The 20189-nt window shown below is 36.2% G+C and overlaps 2 long non-coding RNA genes across 3 annotated transcripts in view; one reads left to right on the forward strand and one right to left on the reverse strand.

Moving 5' to 3' along the window:
* Positions 1-2502: 2502 nt before the first annotated feature.
* LOC137849671 (uncharacterized) overlaps positions 2503-20189 on the forward strand; it is a 39461-nt gene continuing 21774 nt past the window's right edge. For both annotated transcript variants that reach the window (XR_011092023.1, XR_011092022.1), the window contains exons 1-3: positions 2503-2844; positions 14564-14638; positions 15794-15958. This is a non-coding gene — a long non-coding RNA (uncharacterized lncRNA). The remainder of the gene's footprint in view (positions 2845-14563; positions 14639-15793; positions 15959-20189) is intronic.
* On the reverse strand, positions 8806-10510 carry LOC137849670 (uncharacterized). Its single transcript, XR_011092021.1, has 3 exons — positions 10209-10510; positions 9940-10006; positions 8806-9124 (listed from the first exon to the last, which is right to left on the reverse strand). It is a non-coding gene; the product is annotated as an uncharacterized lncRNA (long non-coding RNA).

A 20189-nucleotide genomic window follows, 5' to 3' on the forward strand; every position in this document is an offset into this window, starting at 1 on the left:
TTGGTATATTTATTTGGAGTCTGATCATTAGATTGGAAATAGCTCAGTGTTAAAGAGTTATAGAAACATTTTCAATTTAAAGAGCTTCATTTGGAGACTGCAGTGCACAACTTTGAAGAAAATAATATACACAATACAGGTGAGTTCATACTTCTAGGAAACTGAAGAACTATTCTCATCTTAATCATGGGAGTAAAACATCCAGCTTCAGTGCAATAACATACGTGAGTAAGATTAATAGGAATTGGCTGTTGATGATTTATTTGGCACAGACACCACAACACTTAACATATGGCCTTTCTGCAGTACAATGGTAAGCGTATCGGAATCTAGTCATGAAGCAGTGAGTTCTATTTACAGCACAAGATATAATTTTGTTGGGGATATAATTCCTCTTGTTAAAAAATTCTACTAATAAGTTGATTTTGTAAGCTAAATGAGACACCTCAGGTACACGATTTTGATCTGACTGCAATAAAAGATCAAGCTCTCACCAGTCTGACGGGTCGAAAATGAAGCACCTATTGACTGACAGATTTCAATATTTTTTGTTCAAGACAGACAATTCTATGTAAACATGTTTTTGTTTCTCTTATAAATGTTGTACACTCTTCATAAAAGGAAAAAAAAAAAAAAGAGAACCACACTCCATAAAACAAATTGAAGTAAAATGAAAAAGCTTCCAGGGAAGGTATTTTTTTTTTTTTAAAAAAAAAGGTAAAATGTCTGTACTTTCATGAACTACTTACTACTTTAGGCAGAGTAATTATCTGTAGTTTCTGTCTCTTAAATATGAGTGCAAGGTGCAGTGATGAGTGCTAAATATGTTAATCAAGAATGAAAAATAAATTGGAACATTCTGGAGCACATGCACTGGTACATAAAAAGACAAACTAATCTTCTGTTTGCAGTGGTAAAACATATAATAACTTGTTATGCTTGGGTGTCTAATTTTTTTCCAGTTTCATTGTGACTACTTTTTAATATAACAACAAGGATTTAAATGACCATTGGGGATGGATACTCCTTTCTTTCCACCCTGGTGGGTAATGAGAGAGACAATACCTCCAGCCATTATCCCTTTGAGTGCTGAGTGGGAGTGCAGTTAACTTTGATAGCATAGAAGTACATTTTTATGGCATAGAAAAAAATGTCGAGAATAACCTATTCAGTTTAACATTTTCACAGAGTAATTACACATAAAATTAGCTAACCATCAAAGTTTTTAGCTACTTTTCCACATCATATTAACTGAATACATACACATTTCATCTTTAAGCACAGGGAAATTATTTTAACCTCACAATATCCACAGAAACAATCCAGCTTTTTTGACTTTTTACTTGTTGATAATTCTAGGTTTGCTTCTCAAATTATAATTAATTTTTCAGGTGCTAATGTAGAAAATCAATCTGTAATGTTTCTCTTGTGTATGTACAATGCAATCATTCATTAATGCAAATTCATATATGAAAAAAGTGTCTGTTTCTGTTTAATTTGTATGGTCTGGTAATAGTATTGTCAGAGTCTTGTCATGGATCATACTCAGGTATGTAAACAACACGTGAACTTACTTTGAATGATAGACAATCTCATAATTTTTTCTCATAAAATGACATATACAAATCAAGGAGCTAAAGCATGGAAAGTAACATATTTTGGTCTTGTGACTAATGGTAACCTGGTGCTATTGAATTACTGAACTGTGTCTGAGAACTAATGAGAAAAATTTCCCAGGGGAATCTTTATCCAATGCACTTGGAGAGCACCTTGGGGACTCATTCCGTGTCTGTCACCTTTCCCGTCTCATTGACACTCAGCTTCTTTACCACCATTACACTGTGCAACCATTTCACTTTACACCTCACGATTAGAATATTAAAAGGAGAGAATACTACACTACTTGCTCCAGATAGCAGAGTTGTTTTTGACACTTAAAATAGAAATTGTCACTGAAATATCACAAGGACATGACTGTCTCTAGCTCCAGAGCTCCAGTAGAACATTTTAAAGCTCAGAGCTGTATTATTTTGTAGCTAATGATATATTTTATCATATTTCTTAAATAGCTTGTTTCTTAATTAACAATGAGACATTTAAGAATATGTTATGTCATATAGACCACACAAATGATTTCTCTTAGGCAAAATTTGCTCCTGTCAGAGTAGCAGAAGCTGAATCACTAGTATTGATTGTATAATGATGAGCATTTAAATGAAAGAATAGAAATGTTTTAGCAAAAAGTACAGCATTTCACAAGTGATAAATATTTGGTGAAGACTTGTGAAGTCTGAAAACACATGGAAAAATCTTCAGTTGCTGTAAATGCATTAGCTTCATTGGCTTAGGGGGAACACTGCTGATTTCCTTCAGTGAAGATTTGTCTCGTATATCTTACATCTATATTTAGTAGAGCTTCGGTACATCCCACTAGGGCCAAAACCTGCCTTCCTCTGGAAAGCTTCCTCACTGAAGTGCACAGCACTACTCTCATGAGTAAGAACATGGAAGATTTGGCCTCAGGGAATAAAGCTCAGGAAAAAAAAAAAAGAAAAAAAGTTTGAAAAAATCCAACTACATTTTTTAAACTTAAAAAGTGCTCTAATTTCACCTGGTTGGTGATTGCAGAGAGAAGCTAATTAAAGCCAATGGAGAATTTTAAAAGTGAAGAGAAAAAACAAATTAGGGCAGCAGGAGGAAAATAAGTTTTCTAATTATATATAATGAGGATACTTTTTGCATAGTGCAAGAAGCAAATGTATACCTTTTCTATTATATCTAGACTATGATGATTTCTGCTGTGTGGCCCAGGATGCTACCCATATAGCTGCATGTACCTACCACGTAAGTAGTTGAAAGTAGTTGATTTTAAGAGCTCTAGTTAGCCAAATGTCTGTTGGGTTGAACTTTTTTTTTTTTTTTTTTTTTTTGGTAGAGACTGAGAAATACTGAATATATTTGACTATTGATTATATTTACACCACCCATTGCCTCCATTGGGTGGAGGCAATGTTTTTGTTACATTGTTTTGTTGGTAGATTCTCACATGTCTCTTAAAAGTGAGGAGTGGTGTGAAGGAGAAATTATTTTGGCAAGCGTGAGGAAGAAGTAAGACTGTATGCCGAGGCTGGGTTTACTTGCCTTCTGCCAAAGATCTTTCCAGGGAACTGGAGAAAGTGTGCTCTGATCTTATCCTGCTTCTTCTGAAGCCAGTGGGATTTCTGCTACAGAATCCCTGAGGACAGACTCAATGTGGTATTTTGCACTACTGAAATTAGTAGGCAGCCACTGATATGGTGGATCTAATATTTCTTGAAAATATTTTAGCACACTTGTCCCAGCCTTGGATTACCAACAGTTCCATATTTCATTGTTGGCTCAGTAAATATACTTTGCTCTAAATGAAATAAAGATGTACTCATGGAGTTGTAGATTTTCTAAAGGATTCTTTCCCTGCCCAATAATCCTGAGCTTCAGAGAAGAGGTAAGAGACAACTGAAAAATTAACTTAAAAATTACAGTATTATTGTTAATGTTTAGGGATTGAAAAGGACCTAAACAACAAGTTCTGACAGTAATTATGAGTTCTTTCTTGTTTGGTGTACACCACTGATGGTATGAAAAAAACAGTGATGATGACAAAAAGGCAAGTGAGGTTTTGATGTTCTCTTACACATTTATTCCAAACCTCCCAAAATCAGAAATATTTTAAGTCTCATTTGTTTTACAGGACTGAGTTTAATTAATTAGAACCAGAAGCCATCAAGCATGTCTGTGCAAAGTGAGGACAAAGCACTTCTGCTCAGATCATCTCCTTCATCTCCACTCTGCAGCCATACTGCACAGGGGGAAATAAGTGAATAAGAAGCAAGGTTGTGAGAATTATATCTATATTACCAGCTGTTCACCTTTAGCTGTCTTATTGTGGGAATTTCAAGTCACTGGACTTTATTCTGTGCTCAGACCAAAATTCCCTTACCTATGCTTTTGCTTTGGCTGGTCTGAGATCCACCTGCATGAATGGAATGTCAAAGAGAAAGCTAGTTTGTGAATATTTTAGGAAAGTTAATACTTCTTACTCCAGCACAGTCACATGATCTTTGAAAATAAAATTCTATTAACTGGTCTATTTAAGCTCCCTCTACTCTTTCAATATGTTAACTTATGTGAAAATCTTTGTTTGTTTGTTTGTTTTGTCTAAAAGTATTAACTTATAGTTCACACATTCTTGTCCCTTCTTTTCAGCAGCAAAATACAACTCTGTAAAAAATATATGGATTATAGGGAAAACCCTCCATGTCAATACAATATAAGACAGTTTGTGAGCTGCATTTCTTTGTCTTTCTCAGAAAGATAATTATGAGCATAGCAAAGGAAGAAAGCTGTAGATTTGGTTTTGCAGGAACTGCATGAAGCAGGTACTTGATTCAGTGTCATGCTAGTGCTGCTATGGGCAACAAGCCATTTCAGTAGAAGTTGGGATTTAATATACATTTAAACTTTTTCTCTGTGACCTCCCTCCCACCCATTAAATTTCTTACAACAGGCTCTTATCAGCTTCTCAGGGCTAGTTTTTGATTGGGAGTTGATGAGGCTGCATTAAATCTTCCTGACACTTTGGATACCTGAACCTACAGCATTGTCACGTAGCAGAAAGCTATAACTAAAACCTGAAGGCAACTAATACATATATGAAAACCACTAATTTCATGACTCTTTACTAGTACAACAACTTAGACTTGCAGAGACGGTAAGTGGAGTTAGATGTGTTTCATCATTTATCATTTTATTTTGCCAGCTTGGACTTATGCCAGACATCAACAGTACGTAATTTCTATATAATTGTATATATTGCATAGATATATGCATGTGAATTTCAGAAATGAAGGGAAGAATAGGTCTCTTAAGACCAAGGAAGTTCAAATGTACTCCTCCTACTGCCATAGATCTGTGTGCAATGTTAAGTTCAAGTAGAGATGTATAAATAGAAGTAGCAGTGTCTGATCCATCACTCACATTCAGGATAGTCTTTCTGTTTCAGATGTTTTTACTAATCAGTTTTAAGCAATCCAGATTTTCATTTGAGAAACTGTGAAGGTGTAAATACATGAAGACTTGCATTATATGAAAGCCTATGGGGAGTGAAAAATTGTTTATAGCCTGAATACAGAACCATTTCAACACCTTAATGTCAGCTTTACAAAGTAATGTTATGGTGGGCAGCTGAGATGGGAACGCACACTGCTTATTGACGGGGGAAAAAGCTGACCTTGCACTTTTTAAGATTTCAGAAAGAAAATTATTTTATTTATAAACAGCTTTTTTTTTTTTTTTTTTTTTTTTTTTTTTTTTTGAGAAGGAGGAGGAGGAAGGAGGAGGAAGAAGAGAAGGAAGAGGAAGAGGAGGAGGAGGAGGAGGAGGGTGGGGGGAGAAGGGAGACAGCGTGGGCAAAATTTAATGGTGTGGGTACTGTGTACTTACTCTTGCCTGCCTAAGTAGAGTGCTTTGAAGGAAGCAAATCACACAGGTCTAATCCTAATTTGTGCCTCTCAAAATCTTTCTCTGTGGGCCCCAAGGTCATCTCTGAACATCTACTTACTCTTTAATGCACAGTTGAAAATGTGCAGTGAAACACTAAGGCAACCACTTTTTAGTGCCATGATCAGGCAGGTCATGAAAAGCTGGCCAATAGGGTAAATACAATTAATATAGTAGTGTTCAAGTGCCTGATTAGCACTATTTATCTGTCATTTCATTTCATTCCCGGAGATTTCATTGCACTGAGTTCAGAGTCTTGCATTTACTGTTTGGATCATTCGTCCTGGTCTAGTTTGTCACAAACGTCTAAAAGTTCTGCTCTAAATGACTTTGATGGTGTCAGATCAGTCAGCGCCAAAGCAAACGCGGGGTATATGTTTACAGTCTCTTTTTTATACATGTCTGGGGCAGAAGAGCTATTGAAGCAAATTACTTCTCACCCACATGGAGGGTATTCCTTCAATGTCACAGTGGAGGTCATTGACAGGGCAACACAGAAAAGACAGCTTCCGAAGAGTGAGATGAAGTTTTCCATAATGCCCACCCAACAACTTTTCTCAAATGCTCTCAAGGAGAGCATTTAACCCTTTGTAATCAACAAATACAAAAGCAAAAATAAATCTTTAAAACTTTTAGCATATGCAATAGCATATAATATTTGCAGGAAAAACTCAACACATGCCATAATAATCCCACCATTATAGTAATGGCCAGAATGATACATCATTTTTGCATTTTAAAAATAAATATTTGTGGCTGCTAATGTATTCAGAGAAGCTATATAATTTCTTGTTGATGTCGCTATACTGACCTCTGCAGGCTTTGGAAGTTTGCAGCGTTGTTTACGGCAGTGACTCTGCCATGACCCACTATGCAGCGGAACAGCTTGCACCACAGACACACTTGTGGGCCAATGTGGCTATCCGAGGGCTTGCTTGCTTTTTAGAACTAAATATAAAACTGTAAAAGAATTTAAAATCACCACTTGAAAGTCAGTATTCATGATGTTCAGAAAATGTTACTTTAGGAAGAAGTGAATTAAGTGAAAAAATCAGTATTTAAGTGGGTTCTTTACAGATTTCGGGTTTTATAATGTGACCTGGTTGTTAAGAATTGTGTCCATTTTTAGTGAAAAATGTCATGACTATTAATGACTATGCAAAGCATATCTGCTAAAAAAATAATTTTGCTGTATATTTAATCAAATTTCCTGTAGTATGCTATTCTGCGCCTAGGTCTACAAAACTTGTGTGTGTTCAGTATGTTTAAAAGTATAAGGTTTCTCAACAAGGACAGACAAACTTCAGTATGCATATTGATACTTTAATGATGCAAACGCAGTTTCTGAGTTTTAGTATATTAAATTAAATTAATTTCACAGAAAAAAAAATAAAAACATAATACATGTGTTAATATGGGTTATTTTCTGTTAAATACTTACTGCATTTCTGGAGTTAAGTGAGTTCCTTATATTTATTCATGTCCAAATATAATTTTTCAATTAGGGTCTGACACTTCTTTTATACATATATATCATTTTTGTAACTTATAGTCATGTTTGGCCGACATACAGAGCTATGCCCTATACCTTGTTTATGTTAGAAACAAAGACTCTCTGAACTGCAGCTCTGTTTATAACTATTTGTGGTTTAACAAATGACAAAATACAGAAGACTTAAAAATCTTGGTCTGGAAAAAATATCTCAGTCTGGTTTATGTTTTCATCTACTTTCCCCACATTTATTGATTTTGTTAACTGTTTCAGCCATTCACTGTACACTTCTCTGACCACATCGTATTTATGTTGTATGCAGGTAACTGACATCTGAAGAAAAACAAAACATACAGGATGAAGTCCTGGCTCCTCTGAAAGCTCCCATTGACTTTAGGAGAGCCAAGAATTTTCTTGCGTTTTTGTCTCTCTTGCTTCATCCTCAGAATTAAATGCTCTTCTGGACAAATTCAAAGTTTATCTAATTAATCTTATTCTATAATAGACTGGACAGTTATACTCCAAGACACAGAGATATATAGACATTCCTATTTCCACTATTTGTGGAAAAAATTGTGCATTTTGGGATGGATCACTCACACTGGATTAAATTTTCTGTAATCCAGTACTGATAACTGAGAGTTGCCAACAGCTAGCTAAAATAGGGAATGTTTGGTGGGAGAGGAAAATGCACATGGAAAGTTGCAAGATTATTCTTTAAATATTTGGCTTAACATTCACTCCCTCAGTTTTATTTTTCCAGTTATTTGCATCATCAAAACACATGGTCTGAGATAACTGGAGATATTGTCTGAGAAGAGCAAAATTTTGAGATTGGTGATTAGATAGAGAAAAAAATCTAGTTACCACCATGCCTGTGAGGTACATTCAAAGACCATATAACTTTACACAGTACTCCAAGGCATATCCAGAAGCATACCTAATGTTATCCAGCCACAAATGAGAGTTCAACCTATGAGATCAAACAAGGGATAATCTGAAGTGAAAAATAAACAGGTGTCTATGGTGAAGAATTTAGGTCCTCAGAACCAGCTGTTTTTATTCTGGAGATTTGCTCCTTTTGCTCCACACTATTTGCTAATTTTAACATTGCCACATTGCCTTGCTCTGTCACATAGAAAACATTAATGGCATTTGAGACTAAATCACCATATCTTAATCATTTGGGACTAGCCAGTGAGAATGAACAAAGGTAGTCATCCTTCATCACCAGGAGGCTTGTCTAGCCTGGCAGTGTAGGAAAGGATAGCTGAAAGGAATATGTTCTCCCAAGAGGAAGCACTTGTTTATTGGATGCAGAGGTGATATAACAGCAATGATTAGAGATAGTAACTGCCAGTCCATTCCATTACTCAATCACACTGCAAGCTGAAGTACAGAGTAACTTGGAATAGTTTTATGGACATACCCACATTGCCATATGGTGCTGGCCCTAGGACCCTGTGACCACGTAATACCTTTACTGGCAATGACAATCAGGCCGTTTGCCTGTCCCAGGCACATATTGCACATACAAGGAGTTAAATGCTGGAAGATCTTGTGTGGACATTACAATGGGGCATGTCAGAGGACTGCCCCCATGCATTGTTTCTGCTTTGGTTCCACTAGGAGGGAAACTGTTCTGGGTGTACCAACAATATCCCCACTACATAACAAACTTACGCTTCACAACGCACTAAATTAATAACCTGAACACACCCTAACTACAAGTACTAGAAGAAGTTTAGCTACAGCAGCATAATTCACCATGAAAGTTATGATGTGGCTTTTATTTCAAGGACATCTCAGGAGTATGTTAAGATGTTCAGTATACATCTGACAAATTAGTCTGGAATATAGGCTGTGGCCATGTCGAAGACCACTGAAACTCAGGATATGAATTTTTTTTTTCCCCGGCCGGTGGAGTATAGACCACACAATAAATTCTAGAGCTCTACAGAAACATAGCTCACATTCAAATACAGCTCTTCATGTGCTGATCCCAGATTAAAGCACCAGGGCGACTGATCTGAGCAGTCATTGAAGCCTTCTCTTGCTCATCAGTCATTACTTGGTATTCATGTCAGGCCTGTCCTGTAATGCAAATAATCATTCAGTATTACACTTCTACACTTTCTAGTTTTCATGGAAATTTAGAGCAGGATCACGGCCTGATTCTGTCAGTATAGGGACCACAGTTTTGTTTTTGTCCTAGAAGTTCCTAATTTGTGTTCATTTCTCTGTTGGATCTCTGTGAAAGCAGTTAAACAGGATGTCAGCTCCTTTTAATTTTGCTAAGTGCAGGTCTTGTTGCGTTTGGCTTAATTTTCCATCCGTCTGGTGACTCGTAAAACTGAAGCTTGACCATTCAAGAGTGTAGCAACATCCAACATCCCAGCAGGCACCCCCAGGGCACCTTGTCGGATGGTATTAGCAGAGGAACCAAAGCACACAGCCCCTGCTGCACTGTCTGGACATGTACAACTGAAGCCCCCTCAAATCACAGGCTGAGTGATCTGGCTACTCTATGTAAAAGTAGCTAGCTGTAAGCTCCCTTTGGAAGTCCATAGTATAGCTTTCCACACATGCCCTTACAACTAAACTGTACTACAGTAGCACTAAAAAGGCTGTAAAATAGTATCTTTGCCCATTTCCCCTATTAAACTCTATTTTCTGATGGGGGTATAAAACTGTCAGTGTTGTACCTTCATTGTATATACTTTTACACAAAGGAGCTTTAAGTTTCTTTATACTATTGAGGTAGCACAAAGCAGATGCAATAGGGACAGTGCTCTTCCCCTTTCTGAAGTATCTATGGTGCTATTTATGCAACAGACTATATCTGATACCTCATTACTGATATAAGCAGAAGCATCACCCAACAACTGCAAAGAGATTTTTTTGCATACCTCAGAGGCTGAACTTGATCCAGTACTTCTGAGACATTGGGCATAAACTATTTTCCACCGATGTTCTCTGATTTGCAAAGAAAAAAGAAAAAGAAAAAGAAAAAGAAAAAAAAAACATTATAGGATGTATAGTGTGCAAATAGACTTTGCACTCTACCACAACTAACAGTAATGGTATGCAGGCTACAATTTAAGAAGAACTATTAGCTTTCTGAGATGTTAAATTACTGCAGAGCATGCAATAATAATAATATGGGAAAAGACAGCACCCTAGTGGGTTGAAACAAAGAACACAGCACAGCCCTATCATACGCAGCCTCTGTAGTAACACTTCTTTTTCACATAAAAAAAAGTTCCTTCCTGGGGAGCACGGTTGTTATACACTGACACTGCATTCTTCTTGCACAATGGCCTTGATTTGGTGAAGTACCTTATTCACACACATGTCTCTGAGCAATTGAGCAGTCTCACCTGAGTGAATGCAGCTGTTCATGAGCTCAAAGTTAGGCCCATCCTATAGACTTCACCTGAATATAGCCTCTACAATTTAGCCAGCTTTCACATTTTCTGACACAAGACACAAAAAGCTGGAACTATTTCAATTCCATTTATCAAATTTGTCTTTTTTTTTTTTTTTAATAACAATAAATAAATTAACTGATCATCTTGCTTATATATTGCATCTTTGAGGTAAAGTATCTAATGCAGGGTTGGTTTTTTGTTGTTGTTTTGTTTGGATTAGTGAGAACTTTTTTTTTTTTTCAGTGTAATTTACAACCAAATTTCTGTCCATAATTAGACCAGAAAAAGAAAATCAGCACAGATTAAAAGCAAGTTCAAACTCATATATTTTAAGCACAAAAGTAGAGGGAGAAAAATGGTGCAATGTGGAAATATACTTCCAAGGTAGTCTTAGCCATTGGTACATAAGGACTTGAAGTCTTGACCATGCTAAGCTTCTGTCTTTCACTTAAATACCACTGGGGTGCTGCCATATTTTCTTGAATTCTCTGTCCTGTAATAACATCAAGAGAAGTGAATAGCCAGAAAATAAAATGCGTAATATAAACTAAAAAACATCCTAGAAACTCCTCTTTCTTTTTTGTTCCTTAAGGATCGTTTATGCGTTCCCTCCTCCCCCGCTCGCACTACTACCATCAAAAATAAATTAAAAAAAAATACATAAAGTGGACTTACTGTACAGATGAGGAGTGAGAACCTCAGATATTCTTATCTGAGGTAAAAATCTTTGGGTGCAAAGTTACAGAGTCATATTTTCTGTTGGTTTCTGAATTAAATGACATTTGAAGGCCCACATACTTAGAGGGAAAAAAAATATCCATTCGTTTTTATGCTTTTGCACTCACAGAGGGCACCAAAGCTCCTGCTGTGGTATCAATACTAACAAATTAAGTGGAACAAGTCACATCTTTCTAATGGGCGCGTATTTAGCAAAACAATCAGTTAACAATTGTCATCTTCTTTGCACAGAAATGCATGAGGTCCAGTTTCATATTGCAGTATGTAGACAACAGCAGTCTGGCTTTCTGTATTATGGTAGTGGTTTCACCCATTTCTGTTCCCTTCCCTAAAGGGAACTGTTAAAGCAGTTTCTTAACTGTAGGTGAATACACAACTGATGATGATAAGAGATTGGTGCTCTTGTTTTCATTAAAACAATTCTACTAGTCCAGTCCTACTAGTTGGAAGAAACTTCTGGACTCACTGCTGATTCTTCTAGTAGATTTACATTTTACCAGTTAGGAAACGCTATTGCAACCTTCACAGACAACTATAACTAGCCAGCCTCCCATCCCAAAGTTTGGGTAAAATTCTACAGATACATTAATTGTATCATATCTTATGTAGGTCAGTATTGAATTTGTATTAGTTGCTGAAAGCCCTCTTCAGTGGTATGAAACTATCTGATATTTTTGGCTAGTCATGTACTTTTGTTAATCTTATTTTTTCAGCCAACTGTATACTCCACTTATTTTTGTCTGCTTATTTTACTTCAGAATCAATATAAATGTAGCCAAGGTTAACCTTTACCATGGGAAAAGGAAGTTGCATAAATAAGAATACTTGGAAAATCTGGGACTTGTAGTTTTATATGAGATTGGTGCATAATATGGGTGACAATTTGCAATACATCCTACAGAGAAATAGCAAACTTCTGTGATTTAACAAGAGTTGTGCAAATATACATCCCTCAACACCATTTATGAATTAATCAAGTGCACAAGCACCTCTTATGAGGACTTCACATCAAGTAAGGAACTTGCTTAGGGACATAATACTAAAAGACCCCTACAAAAGTCATTAAAAGAAACTACATCTTCCAATTTTTAATTTAAATATATAATAGAAAAAAGAAACAAGCTGCATCAATTTATCATTGCACTTGAATTAGAGATAATATAATGTGGGAATTACAAAAGTTTAAAAAATGTTGAATAAATGCATATTTTATATTGAGACAGCATCATTCCACTAAGACATTTCAAAAAGCAATTTTGACACTGATGCAAATATTGTTTTGCCAGGCACTTATTTTGGGTACAAAAGGCTTCATTTTGTTGTCATTACTGACACATACATTTTTTCAGGAAGTACAATATACTCCAATAAAATTGAGGGAATAGTTAAGTAGGACAGGTCCACTGTGACTCAGCTGCCTGCACATCCAGTTCTTATGCAAAGGGGCTGCAAGTTTAGCTTAACCTTTAAAACAGGAGCAAAATTAGGTAAAGTTGTGTAAAGTCACTATATTTTTACCTGGCTATTATAGAAGTACTTTTAAATGTTACCAGGCCGTTCAGATAATATAAAAATTTCAATACTGCCTTCGACTCGAGTCAAGGGTACACTTAAAGAGTTATTAGCACCCAGCAAAGTGTGTTAAGTCTGACATTCATGATGTCTCAGTTATTAAATAGATACTAGTACACGTACTGATTTTCTTATAAAACTTAATAATGATAATGACCTTTCCATTTAGAATCAGGCTTTCAATGCTGAAAACACCAGCAGATTTATAGAATTTAATGCTAGACGCAAATTACAGATCATTGTCAGTTTTTCACATATGCAGAACTTGAAATGTATTTTTCACTTTTCGTCTTGAACATTCACATGTCATAATGACCATCAAATGTATATATTTCTATGCATAGCTAACATAATTGATGTTACACTCAATTTATCATTTGATTTAGTGCTCCTTTGCACCAGTGCATTATTCCACTGGGATGCTCTGCATGCCATAGTGTCTTTTACTGTTAAAAAAGACAAAAAAAAAAAAAAGGTATTGTGGAATCTGCTGCTGTTACTAAACAAAGGAGATGTTTTGTATGGCAAAATATCATCAGCAGAGTAATATATAAATAATTTTGGGCAAAGAGTGAAACCAAGCAATGAGGCTGTTTTTTTTTGGTGGTGGTGGTGGTTTTTTTTTTGTTTTGCTTTTGTTTTTGGTTTGGTTTTTGTTTGTTTTTGCCACTCACTAATATAACACTACTGCAGGGATTTTTCTTTTTAAGTACACTGAATGGTGATAAAATAGATTAGTACAGGAAAAGCCAGACATTGCTAAATACTAAAAATAATTTGGCCTGGAGCATTAAGCTCAGTTAAAATTACTGCATTTCAAGGACCAGGTTTTCTTCTACTAAAAAAAAATTGACACATTTCCACTGGCTTCAATACTGCTATGCCAGTTTACATGAGCCCAGGATCAAGCCCATTTCAATAATGAATGAGAATAACTCCAGTGGGGATTACAGCAGTTGAGAATTTGACCCCTGACTCTCTGCTACACGGAGAAGAAAAAGAAACAGCTTTAGAATACTTAATATATTTTCTTATGCACAAAAAAGGGGTTATTTCTAAAACAAACAAGCCAGACTCTATGCTACAACAGAGATTATTATAAAAAACTATGGATATGATGAAAGGAGACCATATTTCTTTTTTTTTTTCCTTTAATTTTCTTTTTCCCAAAAAGTCTTTTTCCCCAGACCTCTGTGCCATGCTCCATATACATTAATAACCCCTGTGTTTCTGATTAGCCAGTGCTTCCATGTCTGATTTTGTCTCAATTACCTGAGGGGGGCAAGTTATGTGAGACAATATTTATGAATACTGGTACTGTAATTTTTGTGACCTCAATTTTATTTACACACAGAATAAGAATTCTTGCAAAATTTTCATCTCTGATGAATTCAGAAGTCCTTATTTACACTAGTGTTTTTAGGGCAGAGTATATAACTTTAAAGGTGGAAGTTTTCCATCTATCTTCAAGTGGGATCTGAATTAATCTGAACTTGTCCCAGCAGGAAACGGAAGGGCAGAATTTATCTGACTTATATTAGACTTCTACCTAAGGATGACATTAACTGCACCCCAGTAGTGCCAGTTTCTCTCCACTGACTATAAAGGCAGCCAAAGAGGACTTGCACAGATGTAGATGTCAACATTTGTCAAATTCCAACCTAACTTCTTCTCTCTTGGGGAGAACGAAAATTCCCTCATCTCCTCCAGGCTGACCCTATCTTAAAGGACCTAATCCTACAGGATACTCTGCTAAACTCTTTTTAACAGCATTTATTCTCAACTGCTTTAGGATCAAGAGTCACAGATGAAAGATGTTTGCTACAGATTGCCCAAGATTTCTGAGGAAGGAGTAAAGAGATAAAAGGTAAGGATGAAAATTGTTGTCTCAGGCACTGGATAATATCATGCCAGATATTTCCTCTCATGGAGAAGACAGAGCTTGTCATTTGGTTCCCACAGGGAGCTCACAAAGCAAATTTCACTTGTTCTGCCTGCAAACTTTCTGAACAATGAGTACCTACTACAGGAATTAAAGCTTATACCTCATTCATATAATGTAATGCTAACACAAGAAGAAAAGAAGGTTCCAGGAAAGTGATTCTGAAAGATCTGAGCTTTTTCTTCCCAGACACAGGACCTCAAATGACTATTAAATCACCTAAGACCTGGCAGTGAAATGAATGGCATTCTTCCCCTTTTTGAAAAACAACATGTGGGTGTGCTATGTTAAGCTACCATCACCCGATCCAGAAAATTTAAGTCTATGTATGATTCTAGTCTCAAAGAAATCAGCTCAGCTAAAAGCTTGCAAAATTGCATTTCTTTAGCATGTTTATATAAGTGCATAAAAATAACAGAGTTAAAGACTTTTTTGGGGGGGAGGGGAAAAGAAACAACATACTAACTGTGAATGTAAGAAGAGAAGCACTGTTAATACTTTGATTTAAAGTAACTGGAGAGTCTAAAAATACTGAATATGTTATCTCTGAGGAGCCAATTTTTCTTTGGCATTACAAAGAAACATATGAGTTCTCTTTTTACAGACACTGGAAACTGCTAAGCATTAACAGGCAGGAGTGGTTTACACAGTGATTGATATTAGCCAATTTTACAAAAATATGAGGGTATTACTTGTGCTGTACTCCATCTAATTATTTTTATTATATTACCATGTCTGTGTTGAAACACAGCCCCAAAATTCCAGATCTGGATTAACTGTCCCATGAAATTTATAAGGGAAACAATTTATAGTGGGGTTTTGGGTAGTTAAAACCAGAAATGTATTTCAAACAAAATCCCAGTTTTGAACACTGCTGGACAGGTGGGAAATGTGATTGTGGATGCCAGCTCATGGCCAGGATTTTTAATACATCAGGATAACTATGTAAAAGAACACTTAAGTGACTTTAGTATTGAGATTTTATGAAACATTTTTATTTTGAAAATATTGCACTTAAATAATAACAACTTCTGAGAAACTAATATATTTACTATCAATGGTTTTGTATAATTAATGCAGAGTCAGTCCTTATTCTAAAGAAAGAAGCCAGCCTAAACTTGGAAATTCAAAGTTAAAGATGACATTCTGCATTCAATTCATCCTCTGGTGCCTTGTTATTGAAGAACATATAATGCTAACATCACACGCAGATCTGAGGCTCCACCATTACCTAAGCACAACAGGGTAAGCTAACGACAGTGTGTCAGCCTTTTGTTGGCCTGTGTCACAACCTTAACGTTACTTTGTAAGAAGAACTGCTGTCAGGGCATTTCAAGTTGTGTTTGAAATAGTGCCAAGAATGAGGAGGCCCCACTGTCCAATTGCCTACCCAGTATTAACAAACTAGATAGGGGAAAAAAAAAAAAATAAGAAGAAATTGCTCAGTTTGCATCTCAGTGCATGAAAAATCCTAAAGTGTTACAGGGACAATTGATTATCCAGAGGGCACCACACCATTTCTGACTGAAAAAGGCCCTTTCTGGCATCCTACTGGTTGTCTATATGAACATTTCTTTTTTACTTTCCTTTCAACAAGTGAGAAATGAAGAAGGGGTAGAAAATGAGGTTATGGGGAGGAAAAAAAAAAAAAAAAAAAAAAAAAACACAGGAGGAATTGCAGTATTTTGTAAGACTTTTATGGTTTTTAGCCTAACACAAGGCTGAAATGTACAAGGAAAACCATTTTGTCTCCTTGGCAATACTTACCATGTAAATTACAGCAAGTATTTCTTCATTTATTCTTCAAGGATCTTGATGCAATGGACGAACCTCCCCAATGTAAAAGCATATTCTCTGTATGAGAGCAAAATGGCCTTAAATGTAGATTTTATTTTATTCTTTATAGAAGTGTTAATTGTCTAGTAGAAGTTCAGCTACCTCTGTTGTGATATTGTGATATGTGAATCCTTGTCTCAGTGAACTGGTAGCACTTGCAGAGACATGAATGTTGAAATCGTTTGTTCTCATGATGGGACTATTCACATGTTCACATAGCCATTCTTACTTAAGTGGAAAGTTGGTCTGAATCTTTAAATATACTACTATTTATGCAGATGAAATAGACCTTAGTATGGGACGAGCCGCTAATGCCAATTATTTCTAAACTGTAAAAAGGTTGAAGCATCCTGCACAGGACAGACAATTTAAAGATGGGCATGGATTTCATTGCTTTGCTGAGCATATATCAGCATATATTTGTAGCATATATGTAAATAAAGAAAAAATAGAAATCTAACAGCCAGTCAAACAATGTGCAGATTATTCTTTAAAACGTATGTATACAGCAAGTAATGCATATATTTACATATATATGTATATATATCTTCTGCCCTCAGTCTCTTTTCAGAAGCATTCAAGCTGTGACTTGGCCAAACCAGGCATTCTCCTGTAATGTAGGCTATGGAGCTGTGGAAGAAAAATCTGGGCTAGTGGGGAATTAAAGCAGTCCTTCTCACTTTAGAAACATGGGGAACTGTTCCCACCATTATTTTAACATTTTCTTAACAGTAACTGTGAATATAACCTAAAAGTTAAAGATACATCTTTTAGTATATAGAAAACTTGGTGTCTATGTTAATTTAATGTTGGGAACAGTTACATGTATTTCTAAAGTAAAATCAATTTAAAATGCAAACAACATTTACCCTATGTATTTGCAATTGACAGGTTGCTTGTTATGACTGCTAGAATGAATGGCTGGTAGTGACTCTTTCTCGATATTAACTTTTGGCTCTAACTTATTCTGTATCACTACATCAAGCCAATGTCAAGTGTGTTGTATATTCCCTAGTGCCTAGGTGAGTAAACTGTCAAGAAGATGATCTTTATATGGATATGATATATAAACATAAATTTAGACAAAGATGCACATGGAGAAGAAGGGAAAAGTAGATGCCTCTGGAGGAGACAGCACCATGTCTCATTTTTAGTGGTTTCCCAGGACAAGATGATGTGTAATTCAAAACAAGTGTCACAAATCATAGAATTCAACTGCTAAATAACCCTTTTACCCTCAAAAGTGCATAAAACAGATTGTCCCTATTGGTTAGAATAAAAGATTGATTGTCATGTGTGATTAACCTGGACATTTGAAAAAGTTTCATATGATAATTCTGCAGTTTAGTTTGACAAGAGTAAAGATTAGGCCATTCTAAAATCATCACAAAGCATATTTAGTTTTCAGGACCCAAGTATGGCAGTGAGTTGCAAGTCAGTTTAATTCTGTGCTGCAGAACAAAGGGCAATTTCTGCTGAACACTTCTCAATGGATATGTAGATGAGAGATGAGATGTAACGTTACTGAAATATTCAAAAGCTGATACCCATACCAAGAGAAAATCTGTAATGTAAAACATATCACTGCCTTATTTTACTTTTTTTTTTTTTTTTAATTTCTTGCTCTGGGGTCTTTCCCTCAATAAATTGCCTCCTTGACTGCCTGCTTGTGGAAAATCCTTAGGTCTGCTTGGCTTCCCAGCTGCATAGGCTATTCCCAGTCTCTTAGCCATAAATAAAAAGAGTTGCCTGTAGCTCAACCTACCCTGATTGGCACATATGGCAATTGATTAACTACAAGTGACATCAGGGGACTGCCATTGAATACAGCCTTTTTTTCTAGTTCCTAATGAAACTACGGACTCTCCCCTTCAGGGCAGAATCATCCATTAGGCCCATGTGGTCTGAGCTGAAGGCTCTGTAGGTTCCCAAACAGCAAAGCAATAACCTTAAGGTTCTTATATAGCAATGGCAGAGACTTCTCTGTGAGAGGAATGATTTAAAGAAATGACCTGCTTTGTCTTACTTAGAAGAGCAATTTGGAAGTGGTTGTGTTGGCAGCTGTCTACTTTCCTTCTGACACTTCTGATCCTCCCCTCAAATTTCTCAGTGAATGATTGTTCTGCCCACCAGAAGAGACACTGCAGTAAGAACACTTTCTACTGCATCTGTAGTAACTTCTCTCAGAATAACTTCATAAAATGCTTTATGAAATATACTGAATTTAGCATTAGAGTATGCTAACTTGCTCCATTAGTAAAGAAGTAGGGGTAAAGAGAAGTTCAGTGAGTGGCTGTGCAGACTGAAAACCTGAACATGGTTTGATAATTGCAAGCCACTGAGTTAAAGTACTTTAAAAGTGACTGCTGGAATTTTTCACTAATCAACTGAGATGTCATTGTCATTTCTGTGAGCACTCCTAGTCTCCTGCAAAGTGGATAAAATAGATTACGTTAAATTTGGGGGTCAGTGCTAAACACAGTCAGCAGATACACAGAATAACTTAATGGTCTGGAGAAAAGTTAAGTTCAAGAGGCTTCATGCACCAGTACATCAGCTGATGTTTTCCATTGTTCTGCATCCTGTGAATGGCAACCATCTTCTTCACAAACAACTGAGTGAGCTTTTTAAAAACATTCAGGAAGCCACACACACACACACACACACACATATATATATTTATATATTGTGCTTGGTGACAGGACGAGGGGGAACAGGCTCAAGTTGTGCCAAGGGAAGATTTAGGCTGGATGTTAGGAAGAACTTCTTTACTGAAAGGGTTGTTAGGCATTGGAATGGGCTGCCCAGGGAAGTGGTTCAGTCACCATCCCTGGAGGTCTTTAAAAGACATTTAGATGTTGAGTTTAATGATATGGTTTAGTGGAGGACTGGTTAGTGTTAGGTCAGAGGTTGGACTAGATGATCTTGGAGGTCTCTTCCAACCTAGACAATTCTGTGATTCTGTGATTCTGTGATTCTGTGATTCTGTGATATTCCCATGTAAGGTAAAGCTGTCCAGTAATAATGCCAATTGAAGTTAATTTTATTTGGGGGATTTATTTTATTTATTTTGTTTTATTTTATTTTATTTATTTTATTGTATTATTTTTCTTATTTTATTTTATTTTTTTTTTGGAGGGAAGGCACAGAAAATGAGTTGTATCCATGAAACATCTCAGCCCTGTCTAGCAACAAGTGTGATAAAATCTCTGTTTATCAATTTTGGCTCTTTAATAGGTTTCCTGCCATGGGCTGTTGAAATGAAGTCTGTTTTGTTCTTTTTCCCGTCCTGCTTCCTGGGTGACCTCTGTATTGAGACCATGCTTTTCAGTTCTGAGAAACTTGATAGATAAAATTGCCAGAGGTTGCTGAAATGGGAGGTTTTTCATTCAGCTTCACTACAAGTACTGATGGCAGAATGGATTTGGCTCCTGCATCTCTGCATATGTTTCTGTAAGGAGAAAAGAGATAAGCTAAGGGGATTGCCACCATCTCTGTTGTCTGAGGCCTGTAGAATTGTGATTGTGTTCTTATTGTGGGACAGTGGAGACAAATGATCAAAATGACCTGCTTGAGAACAGGTGAAAACATCTGATACGTCATAATACTTCACTCTAAAAATGCAGGGCAATGTTCTTTG

This window comes from Anas acuta, chromosome 1 (genome assembly GCF_963932015.1).
Source record: "Anas acuta chromosome 1, bAnaAcu1.1, whole genome shotgun sequence".
NCBI lineage: Eukaryota > Metazoa > Chordata > Aves > Anseriformes > Anatidae > Anas > Anas acuta.